Here is a 10,459-nt window from a genome sequence, read left to right as displayed (position 1 = left end):
TACTGTATTGTAGTTGCTTTTCTCTCTTTCAAATACGACTGTGTGACCACAAGACTAATTTTGCATAAACCATAATTGAGTGCTTTCTCATCTGGGCATACTTTGTCTGAATTCTTCTCTAATATCTCACACTGGCCAAACAGAAGGCCAAAGAAGATTCAGATTTACCACTGCAAGGCGGAGAAAGGCATTTAAGACTATGGTGTTTTTGTTCAGAGGAATTCTCCAACCCCTGCGACCCCTCCAACTCTGCCTCTGAAATGCCAAAAGCATCGGGTTGACAACTCCTCACAAGCTTTCAAATTGTTCTAGTTTCCCAATTTGGACTGAAGTAGAATGGGCCTATTGAACGTGTCTTTAGCAGATTTGAGTTACTTTCCTGGCAGCGTTAAATCCAGTCTCACAGACATATGTAGAACTCTTCATTTTACTATGCAGAGTTTTGCATTAGGAGCCAGAGATGGCACAGCATCATAAATAGAGACAATTATGGCGACATGTTTCCTAAATTGGTCACCACACAGAAAGTCGAGCTGGTAAAAAAAAAATGTCTCAGTGGAATTCCAGAGACTTCCTTAGCAGTTATGCTCTTTCAAATCCCCTACCCCTATTATCATACTGACTCTCATTACAGTTCATTCCAACTGACTGTGACTGTGTTTTAGTATGTGTCTGTGCTGCCATATCAGGTGTTTGTGCCACGTGATGGGTTGACGTGAGCTGTGAATTAGCTCGTGCATGGCTCTGCTGGATCTGGGCAGATATACACACTCAACTTGTGTGTGGACAGGACAGCCCAGAGCAGCTGGGAATGCACATTGACCTCAATGGGAGGAGCCAAGCTCAATAAAAGTGAGGTCAAAGGAAAGATCAGACCCTGTTTGTGTCTACAGGTGAAGCTCAGTTACTAATCTTGCATCTCCACAGCAGCATACAACAAAACATTTGGGAGAAAAACAGAGAGGGCTCATTTTAAATGAGTATAATATTTATTATGCACCCGTCACTACTTTAGCTCCTGTCTCCTATCCTCTGCTTCAGTGCCTCCAACTCTCCAGCTCTGGCTCTGTGTGTAACACAGGTTGTTGTAATGAACTCTCAGTTTTTTTCCATGCAGCGTTTCAGGCGATCACCCAAAGCCTCCGACCGCAATGCACATTGCTCCCAACCTGAGTGGAAAGCAGAGGAAGACCTTTGATATGTTAGCCCCTCATTCCTCTCTCCACTCTCATTTACCCAGCAACGCATTCACGTGCCCACATAGTTGGTTCTGGCTGCTGAGGATAGTCGGGTGCAGCTGCACTTGGGGCTGGATTTCACCCTCCTCACATTGGAGGGCCTCTTCACTCTCTCCACTGGACAGCTGCAGACAGCAAACCAAAGGCAGCACTGACATCTGCATTCATTTAGTGCCTATCTATGTGACTGAGTGGAGGGAAGTGATATCAATTTGTGAACATCCACAGCTCTGCCAGCTCCGTGCATTTGTGTGTCTGTTAAAGTGGATGCATGGCCATTCAATGAACAACACATGCTGACCAAATATAGACATGCATGAGTATTCAGCAAATAAATATCACACAACCACGTTTAATGTTTAATTGTCTGTTTTTTCTCTTTTTCATTTGTCAATTTATCTCCTGTACAAGACAAAGAAAAACAGATTGGACCATTTTTCCTGACCTATTACATAGTGTTGTTGAACAAAACATGCTTTGCCACAGACACACTCACTCTGTGATGCCCTCACAATTACAGCGCCTCACTCAGCACATGATGGCTTACAACCAAGCTTGTGCTGTGAACTGTATCCGTGCACAAAAAATGTAATCATAACCATTGTGGCTGCGCAGGTTGTAAATTGTGTTGTCTTCTCTTGTCCTTAGAAGGTCTGCAGATGGGGAAGTGTTGCATAAGTGCCTCTCTGAGGGAGCTGCTGCTGCAGCAGCACTGTTTATGAGGTAGTAGTTGATGTGTGCCTGTGATTGTAATGTCCTTTGTTGTAAATGTATTTGTCCAAAAATAACCTCCAAAGGATAATAAACTAACTACGTAGTTTACTAGCCACGGCAGTCTCTTATCCCGGTTCCTGTTGTGCAGTGAGCACAGAGGAGTCAGCATAGCAGCCCAGTGCCCCCATGTCTGCTAAGGCAAACAAAGAGCTGCTATGTTTCACAGACAGTTAAACTGCCTCACCGATCCAAACCCCCCCACCATGTTTTTATCTGCCAGTGCTGAGCAGAAAACAAATGATGATCCCACCCAACTGTCTCCCACCTTGCAAATTGATTTCATACCACCATCCCACTGTGATTATTATTGTGTTAGACAGCAGAGTTGACTTGCCTGAAATCAGCAGGAATGCATCTTCTTTTTAGTGTGTACACATGACCGCTGCAGGTCAGTGACGCCGCTGTGATGTAATGTAGATTTCCAGCATTACTGTTCCTCCCTGAAATCCCTGTGTCTGCAAAAGAGAACCCTGTGGGAGTGGATGCTATGAGCATTAGGAGTGGAGAGAAGCTGTAAGAGCATTTTGGAAAATGCCCTCTGGAGGAATCTGAGGATGAGGAAGAAACGCTGGAGCGGGGGAGAGGCCTGATGAACTTCGGAAGGAAAGTCAAAAATCGGAAGGCTGGGGTGAAAGTGCAAAGAGAGAATAAGTAGGACAGATAGAGAGGTCTCAGCCACTAGAGCTGTGGAGCTGGAGCTCATTGCTGCCCCCTATACTTCATATGTGGGGAATGACTCGTGTCATTTCCTTTGTTGAAACCTTCAAACCTTTCAGCCACATGCTGGAGGTTACGCAGGCTGAACATTTAGTCTGAAAACTTTGGCAAACTTTATCTGAGAGGCTAAATGAGGACATGAAGAAGAGAAAACAAAGTCGGTAAAGAACTCAATGGAGGAAGTGGGAGGACGGGGGACATGAGAAAAGATGCACAGACACTGGATCTGTGAGCTAACTGAGTTTGAGTTACCTGGTCTATCATTATAGAAGTAGTGAGGAGCAGACAGGGCAGCAGCTCATGAACTTTCCTACAAAGACGAACATTGTTTGAAAGTCCTGAGCATGTGATGCGTGCTATTAAAATGTCTCTGTTCTGTAATTTCTCCTTGCTTAGGTAATTCACATGAGCAGTTGGCATCCTGCTCCTGACTGCCATTAAGATAAGAAGGTAATGATGATTAACATCAAAGGTAACGGTTCTTGTTTATTTGCTTTTAAGGGCACATTATGAAGAAGAACTGATTAATGTTCAGTGTGCTGCAAAAACAAACTGAGCAGCAGTTGAATTCAGATCTTCTTTAACAGAGTTGTTTTATTCTGACCTTGCTGTTGCTGCTAAAGTTCAAAAGTAGAAAAAAAAGTAGAGAATGTCTGCTTCTTTAAGTCTCATTACCTGAGTCTGGAGCCAAATTCTTTAACTGTGCACATAAAGTCACATCCTGAGCCACTGTATAGACTCTTACTGTACAGCCGTGCCAAATACCTTTATATAATATTTAGCTTCCTGAATTGCAGCAAAGCTACAGTTTGACTTTGGGCATTTAGCCAAAGCATTACTGGGTCACATCACGGTTTGAGTGCTGTATTACTACTTGTCTTTAGACCATTACATTTATAAGTCTCTCTTGCTTTAAAGAGTTTATCTCATACTTGTTACCCTGTTGTCCTCGTGACCCTCTGTAGTCCTCTTTATTTAGCACACATCATATTTACCTTCTTCCTTGCATCTTTCTTTTGACTCTATGTATGTTCCCTCGAGTGGCAGCACACAGCTACAACGCTGCCTGCACGAATGGGTCCCTGTAAGTGGTCTAAGTTAAAGAACTGAAGAACAGAGCTGTGCAGGTGGTAGAGGAGCATTGCACAGTATGGGGAGAGAGCGCTAGACGAAGCAGAGTACATTGATTTCAATGCTATTAGTGGCTTAAGTTGCATATTGTAGATTTAACCTATTACAGCGTGTTTGTGTAATCTGCACAAAAATGTTAAAACGATTTCCCAAATGGGGCTGTGTTTGTGTTTGAAATGAGAGACAGAGAGGGCAGCTGTTGTCTGGACATGCTAAAGAGGAAGGTGGTGGCCTTGTGACCTCATATATACTCACATTAGTCAACACTGGAGACACACCCAGTCCCACAACACGTGACCATTAATACTCAATAACACCACTGCTGATTCGGATACGATAGAATGTTTCTGCTCGTTATATGTGGACATAGCATAGTCTTTAGAAGTTGGAAAAATGTTTTCAGAGCTAGCTGTTTTAATGTGGATAGCTTCAGGAATGCTGCTGGCCTTTAGGGGTGCCAGTTCTGGTAACACCCAAAGCATGTGAAGCATGCCAGGCTGGGTGGGCTTGCCATTTATAAATACACCCCTCTAAATGTGTCTGAAATTCACTGTGTGGTTTTTACAGCCACGAGTTTCACCGCTCAAATAATACTGTGTGAAGAGAAGTCCCACGTTTGCATTTGTCGTGTACTTATATGTGCATGTGTGAGGGCAACCAGTCAACAAGATATCAGACAAGTCGCCGCTACAGTAGGAGTTGTTGTGATTTATGATCCCTGGTTGTGTATTTACAGCCAGTGAAAAGCTAACCTGGACTTGTGCAAATATGCTTCACATGCAGACACATCAGTCAGTTCCAGTACAGGATTTGTTTATGGAGTCATAGATCACATCTACACCTTAGTGGAAACAACTTAATCAATTTAAAGAGAAAGTTTTTATTTTAATTTTTACTTGTACATGTACATTTTACAGGCAACTTCGAATAATTATTAGTCACTGGCAATGAAACACATGAAAAATGGGGAAAAACATCCTTTATATTAGTTTTGGGTATATGGGCAGAAGGAATAAGTACAGTGACCAGAAACTCTGTCAATATATATTTGGAGGCAACTGCAAAAATGATGAATTTGTGTCATTTTTGCAATTCATTCTAAAGCCAAAGAGAATTTGTCCAATTAGGGGTCAAGTACTGCAGGTGGGAAGACTCCAATAACACGGATACAAAGCTGGTTTCTCCCATTTAGAAGAAAAATTTCTATCCTTCAACTTAAAGACATAAAAGAAGAAAAACGTTCCAGAAGAATCAGTCCTTCCTTTAAACGACTGGCCTGGTGATTGTAGGAGGTTTAATGAGGAGTGTCTTAGTAAATTGTGTAGGGTTGAAGTTCAAACCTCTAAACAAGTGCACACCTCAAAAATAGCTGTGTTTCCACACTAAGACACCAGTGACCTTTTGACCTTCTGCAGTGCTGCAAGGAATGTGCAGAGGTGAACAGTTAAGACTTTAAGAGTAACACACCCTGCAGATTTATTGTATACAATAGCAAAAGCATTACTCGTGATGGTAGGTTATTTCAGGGAGTAGGAACTTAACATAAGGCAGACTGCAGTGTTTATTATTATGTGGCAGTACGTACGCGTAGTGAAGTTCTGCTATTAGTTGTTCTGTGGTGGGTGTCGGCCATGCAAACTGAGGAGGTGTTGGTTTCCTTCTTTTCCTGATGTAATCCTCCTGGTTAGAAACGAAAAAGTAAAGTTTTTTAGCTTATAGGAGAAATAGTTTTCTTATGTAATATTTGTTTTTTGGCCATTTTCAGTTGGAGCGCATTAGCAGTGCCCATGTAAATAAACCATTTAAAGTGGAGGCGAGGGCTGACACTGTGTGTGGTTCTCGTGCGATTGTCTTTGCCACTTGCGTGCGTGACAAAAAGCTTCCTGGAGAAGAGAAGAATTGAGGCTGATCTCACACACCAGTCATCAGTGGTTTGACAACCTTCTCTATCACTCATTAAAACCAGGATATTATTCTCCTCGATCGGAGCCTTTTAAGTTAGAAGACTGTGGTTCTTTCTGAAATTCAAGGTCTCCTCTTGAAATTATAGTTTGTCAGCAAAGACCTCACTTGTCACTTCCATGCATGCTTCCTGTTCTGCACCAACTTTCCAGTGGCCACATGTGTTTTAACTGACGCTTTGCACTTGACAGCGCTTTTTCCATGGCTAGGGAAAACCGCGTAAAGAGCCAGCAGTCCTCTGGTGATGTTTGACCGAGAAGGCCCGTTGGAGGTTTTGTGACTGACTTAATGGCCCATTAAGTTGCCAATGGTTCTGACCACTGTCAGTCAACATGGGGCCTGCTCTGCACTGCTTTGCTAAGTAAATGTTACAGATTATAAACAGGACCTAGAAATGCTCAGAATGCGTGATTTTGTCGGTGTCAAAAAGAATTTAATGTCCCTCTTTATACTTCTTCACTTAGCACGTGAATTCCCATGTTTTAAAGCTCAAGGGTCAGTGTGGTGTTTGAGTATATCTCAAGTCATAGGACCCTTTGCTCTGTAATGTGGTGAAGGCAGCATACTACTGAGGAAGGGAATTTAAAAAAAAAAAGCCCGTGATTAATTTCAGGCCTCACCATCCACATGCAGAATGAACACAGCCGTCCTTTAGATGGAATGACTGTTGGAGCAAATCCAGTGATTCAGCCCTCCATCCTACAGGAAACCCCAATGAGCTGCAATGAAGACTACATTTTTTCAGACGGCGCTCCAGATTGCAGAGGCAGATCACAGATGTGGGAGATTAAGGAGTGACACTCGGAACTTTCTTGGTGAGGTGGAGATTATTTTAACAGTTTGATTTAGTGCGCACAGGATCACACTCAGTCCTTGTAAAACAAACAAGACTCCATTTGATCTTGATTCATGTGCATAAAATGATGCGCGTTTGCACACTGATGCGTCTCATTTGTTCATGTTGGACGCATGCGACAACTAAATCACTCGTGAGCTGTGTCAGCACGGGCAAATTCTAAAGGGTTTTTCTTAGAAGCCACGATCTGGCACTCATTAACAAATCACGAACAATGGTTGCAAATGAGAAGTGGGAGGAGAGATGGCACCCTAGAGGATATCAGGCGTTTCTGAGTTGGAGTAAGGCCATCGCGACTGTAGCCCATCTAATCCTGAAGCTTTGTCCAAAGGCGTTCGGGTTAGAGTGAGGGTTACACCTCCTCATATGATCAACCACGCTTACACATGTACATACACATCTGGCAAAGAGTAAACACTTAGGGGGAAAGGGAGGAGCAGATGATGGAGTGGTGGTATCCGTCCAGTCCATTTCCTCCTCTGCTTTGTTGAAAATCCCTCTCAAACCCCACCCCAGCACTTCCATTCAGAGGGAGAGAATGTGCGGGGCACGCCTGTGTTTTCTGTAAATATCTTGGGTCTCCTCTCCACCACCTACTCTCAAGGCAAAGCAAAGACGAAGCCAGCTTGGTGCCCCCTCCCTCCAAGCATCCTCATGGGGAAGGAAGCTGACCCTCTCCACCCAGTAAAAGGTTAGATCCCTGAGGGAGGGACAGAAGGGTGTCAGCCTGGACTCTTCTCCTGACAGCAGGAAACACTAGGAGGAAACAAAAAGAAACTGTGTGTCTGTTTTCCAATGGCCACCGACAGGATGTGTAATGTCAGAAAGAGTTTATGTGACCTTACATTCTGTGAAAACACCTCCTCTCTAATCACTTCACATCCCTGCTAGTACAAGTGTTTCTAACAGCCCTTTGTTATAGCAGCTCTACCTCTGGCATTTAGGGAAACTCTTTATCTTGTAGAACTACTCTACTGGTCTATAACAACCCTCCCAAAACTAAGAATAATCCATTCAAATAAAAGCCAAGGTACAGTACTTCCTTTCAGAAATTACAGAAAGGTTATATGCTGTCATATTTACTTAAACAGAGGTTACAACCAGCCCTTCAAATCCAACATACCAGTGTTTACCACAATACCAAGCGCCATTATTATAATCACATCCAGCACTACCCCATGCATTCCATTGCAGAGCAGTATTCATCCATACACAGCAGTATAGTTTCCTTTGGGTGCTGTTGTTCTTCGACTCCATCACCTTTTCAACATTTCAAGTCTTTTATTATGCAAAGTTTTGTTTGTGTCAGCACCCAGAGATAAAAATCCAAAAAGCCACATTTAGTTTTTGACTTGTGTCTGTTTCAGGGACCTCATTGTTGTGCAGCCAGCTGTTTGTGTTCAGTTGAACGGTTTGTTGCTGGTGGCAGCCCCCACTGGCACAGCGCCACAGCATTTGCAGTTTCAACTGATATTGTTGCGCCCAGCCTTTTGTCAGATCTGCGACCAAGCAAATACTGACACGCATCGTTTATCTACTCCCCAAATGCACCTGTTGAAGCACCAACTGTAGAAGCCTTTTTAAAGTTACAGGTGTTTTACTGTGTTTTACTCTTGAATTGCAGTGCGTTTGTGAATCTACTTTCCTTGTTAACTTATTTTGTTTGTCATTTGATTATATTTTGTCCATGTTTATCTGTGGTAGTTCTTAAATTATAAATGATGTATACATTAACAGTTCCTTTAATTCATGTTCTTAATGTTTTATTCAAATTTTGACCTGCACCTGCAAATACTAAAAGGTAAGTTCCTTCTTCACTGTTCCCAGAACTTGAAGCCAGCCTAACTAAATCCACATTTGTGGATTTCTGGATCTTCTGATGATTAATATGCTGCTGTTATCCCTTCAATTAAATGTGTTTTGCTCAGCTAATAATAATTTCAGCTTTTCAAAGTCACACACACGAAGGGAAAAGGGTTTTGTTATGCAGGCATCTTAGCTTGTTTGACCACACTCTCATTTGAAAAGATAAATTGGCCCGTTCAGACTGGCTCAGCTGGACTAAACCAAATATTTAAGTGTTCGAGGTGCACGTGGTTGGCTCCAGACCCCTCAGTGATGGTCTGTATTTGACTCTGGTTTTGTTTTTCTCTGCCCACGCAGCAAATACACTCTCAGCATGACAACTCCCTACGATTTTCACATATAGAATAATAGAAAAAAATCACACGTCCATAACATGACTGTGTCACATGCAGGTGAGAGCCTCAAGGAAGCAAAACATGAGCCATAACACAACCGAGCAACACTAAAACTCAAGGTTCAAAATCAAAATTCCAGCTCGATTGTGCACATTCTTACAGCTTCACGTGCACAAGAATTGCTTCTCACTATAATTTCTGTCTCATTACGGATAAAGCCATGGATTACAAGGAAGCCACGTCTGCTCAGACTAAACAAGAGATGACATGATTGTTGTGTAAGTCTGGGAAGAATTTTTACTGTTCAAACATGGATTTAGGTGAAGTGAAGATTAGAGGACTCAGCAACATAGATTACTCTAAAAACCCATAAATGATAGGTAGCCTAAATATCATGAGTAGAAGGCTGGCCTTCTAGCAGTATTTAGAAATAGTTAGCCTGATATAATGGAGTTTGCACAAATGATAATTCATAAAAAACGTGTTGGAGGAACACTGGCCGCTATTACTTGCATCCATCCTCCATCTAGTGGACATTAGCAGACATTGCATCAACAGATTTGGCCAAGTCTCCTCTTCTGGAGGGTAGTCCTCTATTAGAAAGAGGAAAGGTTCTTCATAACTGGTCTTCATCTTGGGAGTGTGGGGGTGATGACGTCTCCCCCCGGCCTGTCGTCCTGGCACTATTGCTGTACCTCGTCAATCTTTGATGTTAGTCGGTACCTGGGTTTGAATCCTAGTATCCTGCATGCAGGGCAGCAATCCTACCACTACACTATCCTGCCACTTTGTTTGTGCACACCCACACTATATATATCACATATATGTAATATAATATATATATATATTATATATGAATAGCAAAGTGGTAGGGTCGCCACCCTCCATGCAGGATACATATAATTTACCTTTAGTCATTTGGCTTTTATCACAAGCAACTCATTATGGTACAAGGCAGTCATGGTAAGAATAAGATCCACAGCTGGGATTCAAACCCCAGTCTCCCACATGGAGGGTGGCAATGTTACCACTACCCTATCCAGCATATTTGTGTATATGTATGTGTATATGTATTATATTTGTTCAAAATTGTGCAGTAATAATAATGAATGATGAAATAATGAAGTCATCTTTTCCTCCCCTTGATCTAAATTAAAATGAAATGATTATTTCTAGACAGACACGTGTATGTGTCAAATTGGATCAACAGGAAAAAACTCCAGACTTTTAGAGCTGCATTTGTGTAAATGAGACACTAGAGGGTAGTAGTAGCAAACCTATGAACAACTACATGAACAAGTTGATTTTAATTTCATTAGAATATGATCTCTGTTTGCTGTTTTTTTTTTTTTTAAGGTAACCAACATACATGTCGTATAGGACAGATTACGATTGATTCACCAAGGAGAAAGAGGAATCTATCCTTTTCACTTACACCAGTATCAAAACCACACTCTCAAGATGTTCCATTACAAAAACCCACTCTGATGTACTGATGTACTCCATCTGTTAATTCACTCTTCTCTCAGTTCGTTAGTGCACTATTTAAGCTGTTTCCTGACCCACCTCATAGATGCAAA

Source organism: Anabas testudineus, chromosome 19, assembly GCF_900324465.2.
Source record: "Anabas testudineus chromosome 19, fAnaTes1.2, whole genome shotgun sequence".
Classification (NCBI taxonomy): domain Eukaryota; kingdom Metazoa; phylum Chordata; class Actinopteri; order Anabantiformes; family Anabantidae; genus Anabas; species Anabas testudineus.
Note: the sequence above shows the minus strand (reverse complement) of the source record.